General features: G+C 37.5%; 1 pseudogene; it reads right to left on the minus strand.

The window, feature by feature from the left end:
- Nucleotides 1-5,619: 5,619 nt before the first annotated feature.
- On the minus strand, nt 5,620-6,237 carry LOC116557069 (annotated as a pseudogene).
- Nucleotides 6,238-8,344: the final 2,107 nt, after the last annotated feature.

The following is an 8,344-nucleotide window of genomic DNA, read 5'->3' on the forward strand; positions in this document are numbered from 1 at the left end:
GGGTTAGTAAGGGTTTGCCTAATGAAAAAGGTAAGCAAGTCATTCTGTGTAAACAGAATTGAGAAGAATCTAGTGTGTCTTTGTGTGACACAGAGTATAATGTGGAAGGAGAAATAGCCAGAGATGTATCTAGAAAGTCAGTCACATAGAGAAGGATTTTGTAGGTCACACTATGGAGTCTGGAGTTTATGGCCACTATCAGATACAGTGAGAAAGAGAAACTTCATAGCTGTTTGGAGACTATGTTTTAGGAGTGAGTGTGTGTGTGTGTGTGTGTGTGTGTGCATGTGTGTGTGTGTGTAAGAATGGGGTAAGGGTGGAATGCAAAAGGAAAAAAAAAAAGGGGGGGGGAATCTTGTTAGTGTTCTCCAAAAACACATACTGCAAAATGTAACATGGTTACACTAAAATCTAAAATAAATGCACAAAAAGTCACACGCCAGTTTTGGCAAGTGCAATTGCTGTAGTGACTTGAGGATAGCCTCTCTGAGGATAGGAACCAAGGCTGACTTACTGCTATGTCCAAGCCCTTAGCATGGCACATGGAACAGAAGTTGGTAAGCAGTAAGAATTTGTCCACTAAGTGGACAAAAGTGAATGAAAGAATGAAAGTGTGAAAGTCATATTGTATTGATATGAACCAATGTAATAAGTCATTAATGAACTTCAGAAGATAGAAGATTCACAGGGTTGATACCTGGGAAAACACATCTGAAAGGCAGCTTCAGATTTTTTAATCCATTGACATCTGTCTAGAGGGGAGGAGAAAGAGGTAGTATGTCCCCTCAAGGCTGGATCAGTAGCTGTTGAGGGAGCCTCTTAATCATGCTACCTCCTATGTGCTGCCTCACTCAGTTTCTATTTGTTCCCCACTGGCGCTGTGTTCACACTTCCAAAACTGCTCTCCTAGTGAAAGGGAGCAGCACTGACCTACAAAAGAAGTGAAATTCTGTCCTGTGAACCATCAGTCTCTTTTTTCCATCCCTTCCTCAAATGACACACTCACCCTTTACATTAAGCATCTAAAAGCAGCATAGGAGAGAGGAGGGAACACAACCATTATTGACTTTGATCCATTTTGGTTATATAAGGTTCACTGAGCCTCAGTTTCTACTTAGTAAAATGGGCACAAAAATAATGACAAATATGAAAAGATTTAATTTGATGAGATCGTGATTCTGAGTAAGCATTCACTGTCTTTTTCAAATCTCTCCTTTCCCTTCCATAGGTTGCCATGTGCCAGTTCTTGTCTTCCTTTCACAAGAGAAGGGATGTATCTTCAGGTATAGGCAACTAAATGGAAACACACGCTCAGTTTTTCACCATTAGAGAACTTTGTGTGTAATTGTGAAATACATTTATTAGCTTTGGTTGAGGAATAATTGCATAAAAAGTCACCTACCACTTCCAAAAGTGAGTAACAATTTTCAAGAAGTCTCCAATGTAAAGCTTTAATTAAGTCAAAAAAGTGTTTTAATTCTGTAAGGGCACAGGGCATGTAAAGTGTGTAAGTAAGGACTGTGTCTCACAGACCTTCAACTACATGCAACACTATTGACCAGGAGAACAGACACTGCTTTGTGACGCCTCCCACAAACCAAGACTGGTTCGTTACTGACCAGGGCAGGAAGGCGAAAGCAGGTCCTCTCGGAAGATTCAAAACTCTTCTGATGGTTGGCTTTACTCAAGGATTCTTGATGGCCTGGCTGAACATTCATACATGATCTGGCAGTTTGGGATGTGCCTACTTATTTATTTTTTATTTTTGAGACAGTCTTGCTCTGTCACCCAGGCTGGAGTACAGTGGTGTGATCTTAGCTCTCTGCAACCTCCACCTCCCAGGTTCAAGTGATTCTCCTGCCTCAGCCTCCTGAGTACCTGGGATTACAGGCGTATACCACCACATCCAGCTAATTTTTGTATTTTTAGTAGAGATGAGGTTTCACCATGTTGGCCAGAATGGTCTGGATCTCCTGACCTGGTGATCCACCTGCCTCGGCCTCCTAAAGGGCTGGGATTACAGGCATGAGCCACCGTGCCCGGCTGCTACTCAATTTCTACTCCATGTCTCCTTCACCAGGGGTCAGACCTTCTTTTTTTTTTTTCTTTTTCAAATTTCCCAGTTCTGTTCCCATTTTCTCTTACAGTTGTGTTCTCTAATACAATTTCTGCATATTTAATCCTATCTCAGTATCTGTTTCTTGGAGGACTGGAATAACATGCTGAAAGAGCCTCATGAGAGTTATCTTCTGCTCCAAATGGTTATTAACTTCTTCACCTTCAAAGATCAACCTTGTTAATGATCTTTAAGTGACATTTTACATTTACAGTATGAAACAAACATGATACGTGGCCTACCATAGCTACAACTATGCACAGGATTAAGTCTAGACTTGAAGTCCATTTCATAGCCAGTATAGATATCTATCTATCCTCTCCCACTCATGTATCTCACTATCTAAAATAATTCAATTTCACAATTCCTCAAACGTTCATAACCGCAAATGCTTATGTATTTGTCAGTATTGTCTCAGATATAAACTGATCTTCACAATGGCAGCCCACAAACTCAAGACCCACCTGAATGGCTTCCTTCTCGTGATGCCTCCTCCCACACTCTCGAGCAGGAATAACCCCCATACAATTGCTTCTTCTATGGGCATGCACGTGGCTGAGTAATAAAGCTATTTATAGGTATCTCTGATTATACTCTGTGTGATTCTTTTTGCTGTTTTGCATAGTATTTGAGAATCTGATACATTTTAGGATTTAAGTTTAATAAAAAGTCCAAATCTACAATCTAATATAAAGGAAATAGAATGAATTTGGAAATAGGACAATTTGGTTTAAAATTCCAGATCCATCATTTATTGGTTGTGTGATTTGAAACAAATGATTTAATTTTTCTAACGTTTGTAAAATGGGGATAATAGGCCTCATATGACAGAGGCTTTATGAAGATTCAATGTGATAATATTTCTGTGTTGCATTTATTCAACAAACTGAGTGCTTACTATGACCTGGGCACTGTGTTACATCCTGAGGATATTTCAATGAATGAGAGAGGGTGCTTTGCCTCAGAAAATTTCATTTCAGTTATGTAGAAAGACAGTAAGTAGTTAAATTTTCTCTTAATTTGCAGATTATCATGAGTTTTAGGAAGAAAATAAGCAGGGTGCTGTGCTAATTAATGATGAGAAGGGGAGGGTACAGACTCTTCAGGAAGAGCAGAAGTGTCTTTGAAGAAAAGCTGGACAATGTACATGGTATGTGCTCCCTATCATTTAGGGTTTCTCCAGAGAAACAGAACCAGTGTCTCTCTCTCTCTCTCACACACACACACACACACACACACACACATACACAATTACATTGTGCAATTAGTTCTTACCAAAAAGAAAATTAATGCATTTCAGTTTAGACATAAAATATTCTAATTGCAAACATACATGCACATATATATATAGTGTGTGAGTGAGTGTGTCTGTGTTTATTGCAAGTAATTGACTTAGCATGGGGCTTAGCTAGACAAACCCAAAATCTATGGGACAGGCTGGAAACTCTCAGGCAGGAGCTGAGGCTGTAGTACACATGTGGAATTTCTTTCTTTCTTTCTTCCTTTTTTTTTTTTTTAACAGAAAATCCTCAGTTTTATTTAAAAAAAAAAAGGAAATTTCAACTGATTGGATGAGCCCCATCCAAATTATCAAGACTAATCTCCTTTACTTACAGTCAACTGATTGTAAACATTAATCACATTTACAAAATACCTACATAGCAACACCAAGATTAGTGTTTAATTGAATAACTGGGTATGGTAGCCAATCCAAGTTGACTCATAAAATCGATCATCACGTAAGCTAAGATGTTAATCCCTTAACCATACATTTCTGAAAGCATACTTTTGAGGATCTGGATGTATAATCAGCTTTCCAATGGAAATCTTTCTCCTGGGGCATTTGTAACATCTTTCATATCAAAATTACAATGAATAAGGATTTTTAAAAGAAAGATATTTTGTCTTCCTGAAATGATAATATTCTCCACCATGACAGCTGAGCAGGCTGGCCTCTAGGCCATTTATTGTGGTTAAATATGCAAAAAATACTAAAAAAGATTTTATTGTTCTAAAACACCCAGCAGACAGAAACTGTCAAGTATCTTACATACTTAATAAGGAAAAACTATATTTCCTTTTGTGTTATACCTCACATTTTTGATTCTAGATAAATGTTTTCATATTCATTTTATATTAATTAAATACATAACTTTTCTATATTAAAACTACATTGAAAACATTTATTTTGCAAGTAAATAGTAAGAAAATGTGAGTCAAGCCAATGTTAAAAATCAGTGTAGAAAGTTTGTTAAATAAATCACATGTAAAATGAACACAAAATATAAACTGTTATCTCTCTTTGTTTATCAAGCATAAATGCTCTTGCATTTTATTTTCATCACAGAAAAATATAACATTAAATTAATGGTGGCTTGTTTCCTCCCTCCCTCCCACCTTGGTTCTTAAATGCCAAATGATAGTGTCTACTTTCTCAGTTTCATAAATGGAGACCTTGGTGTGTCTTGGCAACTTTCCTCCTGGGAGTTAGGGAACATCACTTCTGGCAGCACTCCATAAAGATGTCAGAAACCATATTGATCAAGGAAGGCAGAATGGCCCGTGGACTCATTGCAATTCATTATTGATTAGGCCACTCTGTCATGTTAACTGGAAACTAATGGTTTCACTTGAGTTTGAAGTCATCCTCCTTTCAGGTGGAGGGAGTTTGGTTTAATCCCACTGTTTTTTTAAGTGCATATCTAGCTCCAAGTCTAACCACAATGTTCTGTCTGTATCCTTAATGCAGAGCATTTCTAGTCATCTTGAACAGGCCAGCTGTAACCCATAATTGGTACTTTGAGGTCCAGTTTTTCCCTCTGACCACACAATGGAAGGTTGGAACAGTTTTGTAATTCAGAGGTATGCTTTCATCTAAGGTGATTTTGCTTTCTTAACACCATTTTCACTCCTGCTCTCTCCCCTAAAATTATTTTTAATACACATCATTAACTAAAAGTAATCCCATTAGCTGCTCAGAGGAAAATATCTGTCATGTGAAGTAATATGATGCTGAAATTTCAGGACTATTGTAACTGTTATAAAGATATGTAGTTCAGTAAAGCTGATAAATTATGAATTAATATTATATTGAATAACAAAATGTAATCTAATTTTACAGAAAAAAATGGAAACATGGTAAAATAATAAAATAGATGAGGAAACTGAGGAATGGGAAGATAGCAAAATTACTCTGATTCCCCCTGCTAGACATGGTAATTTTTTTTTTTTAAGGAGAACTCGAGAGTGCCTTTTCATTTTAAAAATGTTTGGAAATATGTACAACTTTGATACAGTTTCAGGGTGCTCCAGACACCCATGGCCACTTCACATAAACCACTGACAATCTCTAGAGCACTTTGAGAGACTACAATATAATCGTGATCAAATTTTGTGATTAAACCTAATGAGTGTTATTCTCAAATAAGACACTTCTCAGTAAGACACTTCTCAAATAAGACATGCCAATCATGGTGCTCCCCTACTCTAAGTATTCACATGGAGACAGATAAACAGTTTCTTTATTCATCCTTCTCCTCCTCTTCTTCCTCCTCATCTTCTTCATCTTCCTCTTCCACCTTTTTCTGGGCAACTTTAGCAGGACCGTTTGCACCATCAGACTTTCCTTTCGACTTATAGTCAGCAACATCCTTCTCATACTTCTCCTTCAGCTTTGCCGTCTTAGTGGTGTAAGGCTGCTTTTCACTGTCATTTAAGTTATTCCACATCTCACCCAGCTTTTTTGCCACATCTCCAATAGAGATGTCAGGGTTTGTGGATTTGATCTTAGGGTGGAATTCTGAACAGAAGAGGAAGAATCCAGACAGTGGCCTTTGGGGGACATTAAGATCCTTCTTCTTGCCCCCCTCAGCTGGCCCATAATCCTTCATTTCCCAATCATAGCACACTTTATTCGCCTTTGCCATTTCATCAAATTTAGATTTCTCTTTCCCGGACATTGTCTTCCACCTCTCAGAGGATTTCTCTGAAAATTCTGCAAAATTGACAGGGACCTCTGGGCTTTTCTTCTTATGTTCTTCTCTGCATGTCTGCACAAAGAAGGCATAAGCAGACATCTTGTCCTTTGGTTTCTTGGGGTCACCTTTAGCCATCCTGACTGTATTATTCGGTGCTCTGGGCAGCACAGCAGCATGGCAATTTTTAATGCCCCACTACTTGTTATTATATCACCATCTTGGTGTTTTTGAAAGGATTTCTGAATGTTTCTGCAAAAATCCCCACGGAAAAGATTTTGAAAACAAGTATGTTTGGTAAAAGCCATATATCATAACCCCTGCCAAATAATACATAAGGCACATTAGTATATTAATGACTTCACAGTAAAGAATCTTGAGTTTATGTTGCCCAAACTTATTTGAATGTCTTTTTTATTATATTTTTTAAATTGTTATATTGATTTTTTTTGCCAATTAATAACCTGAGGATGTAGTGTTCTCTGGAGCACATTTTAGGAAATACTATGCTAGCTTTTATAGCTGGTGTAAAGGAGTTGGGGGCAAAACCAGGAAAATATTGCCCATGGAATTAAATAGGGTAAAGAAGTTTCAAAGAAGGGATAAACAGTAGTGATTCACAGAAAGTTAAAAAAGACGAAGGGTGGCCAGGCATGGTGGCTCACACCTGTAATCCCATCACTTTGAGAGGCTGAGATGGGTGGATTACCTGAGGTCAGGAGTTCATGACCAGCCTGGCCAACTTGGCAAAACCCCATCTTTACTAAAAATAAAAAAATTAGCTGCAAGTGGTGGCATGTGCCTGTAATCCCAGCTATTTGGGAGGCTGAGGCAGGAGAATCATTTAAACCTGGGAAGTAGAGGTTGCAATGAGCCTAGATTGCAACAAGGCAAGACTCTGTCAAAAAAAACAAAACAAAAAAAAACAACAAAATTCCAGAAGGCTTTAAAAAAATTGAAAGGCTGATATTAAAATTCATAGAAAATGCAAATGACCTAGAATTTTCAAGAAAATTTTGAAAAATAACAAAACTGGAGAAATAACACTACCTGACTAATAGATTTTATAATGGCATTGTAATAAAGGTAGTGTAGAATTGGCGCCATGAGAGAAGACAAACAAGTCAGTAACTCAATATTCCAGAGATAGAGGAAAACTTGAATCTTTATATTTACAAAGCTCCCTGAGTATTCAGCACAATATATATTTATGTAAAAATTACAATTTCATTCTCTTTCTAATAACTGGATGTTGTACCCAATTATTAGGAATTAGGGTGGGGATGTTCTAAAATTTTGTAATTTTTGCATAAATATATATTGTGCTACAATAATTGTTGTGACCAATTATAAGAAATTACTAATTCCTAATAATGGGGTACCATATTCAGATATGACATTTGGGAGTCCTAAATTCCTAAAGTTTTGCTATAAATCTTGTCAGAAAACAGGATTATTTAAAATCAAAAGACAAAAGTATAAAAACTTTTATTTCAAGATTGCAGAACAAAATTATAAAATAATGTGTAGAGAAAAGGAAATATACTAAGCACCACTCCACTCTAAAAAGGGGAAGTTTGATAGATGATTTCATGCTACAGGATATCAATTTCAGTAAAATTTCAGTAAGAGTATAAGCCACCCTAGTTGCAAGTGAGAATGCTAAAATAAAAATTTAGAAAAAAGAAAAGTGGTGGTCAGAAATGGCCAACATAGGGTGAGAGACACAAAGTCAACTACCTTAAATACAAATGTCTTGGACTAACCATAGTGTGTTTCATCTGGGACACTTTGTTTTACTCAGCTGTTGTGTGACCAAAGTTAGAGCGAATATTGCTTCTTAACCCCGTGAGAGAATATAACCAAGTAGGTTGTCTTTTCCTGGTCTGGATTAAGTAAGTGGTCTGGTCCTGGGGGTGCCTTGGGTCCTGCTTGGTCATGCTGTAAGACAGCAGAGAGAGTGGGCAGAATGGGATGGCAGCTCAGGGAGTCCTGCATCCTGCCCTTAAGACAGTGGAAAACAGCCAAGAGAATCCTACCTCTGTTCCTTGTACAAGCTCAACATGCACTACAAGGACACCAGGCTTAGCTCCGCTTTGAAGTCAGGGTCTGGCTGATTTCTTTGTCACTGTTTTTTAAGGCATCATATAGTCTATGAATTGTGTGCAATGTTCAAGTTCATCTATTTAGCACAAGTGTTTGGTATTCTCATAGTCCTTAATTGATGGCATTTCCTAGAACTTGGATCACTCTT

The sequence above is a fragment of the Sapajus apella genome, unplaced genomic scaffold, assembly GCF_009761245.1.
Source record: "Sapajus apella isolate SASKATOON/1434 unplaced genomic scaffold, GSC_monkey_1.0 scaffold2, whole genome shotgun sequence".
Classification (NCBI taxonomy): Eukaryota; Metazoa; Chordata; class Mammalia; order Primates; family Cebidae; genus Sapajus; species Sapajus apella.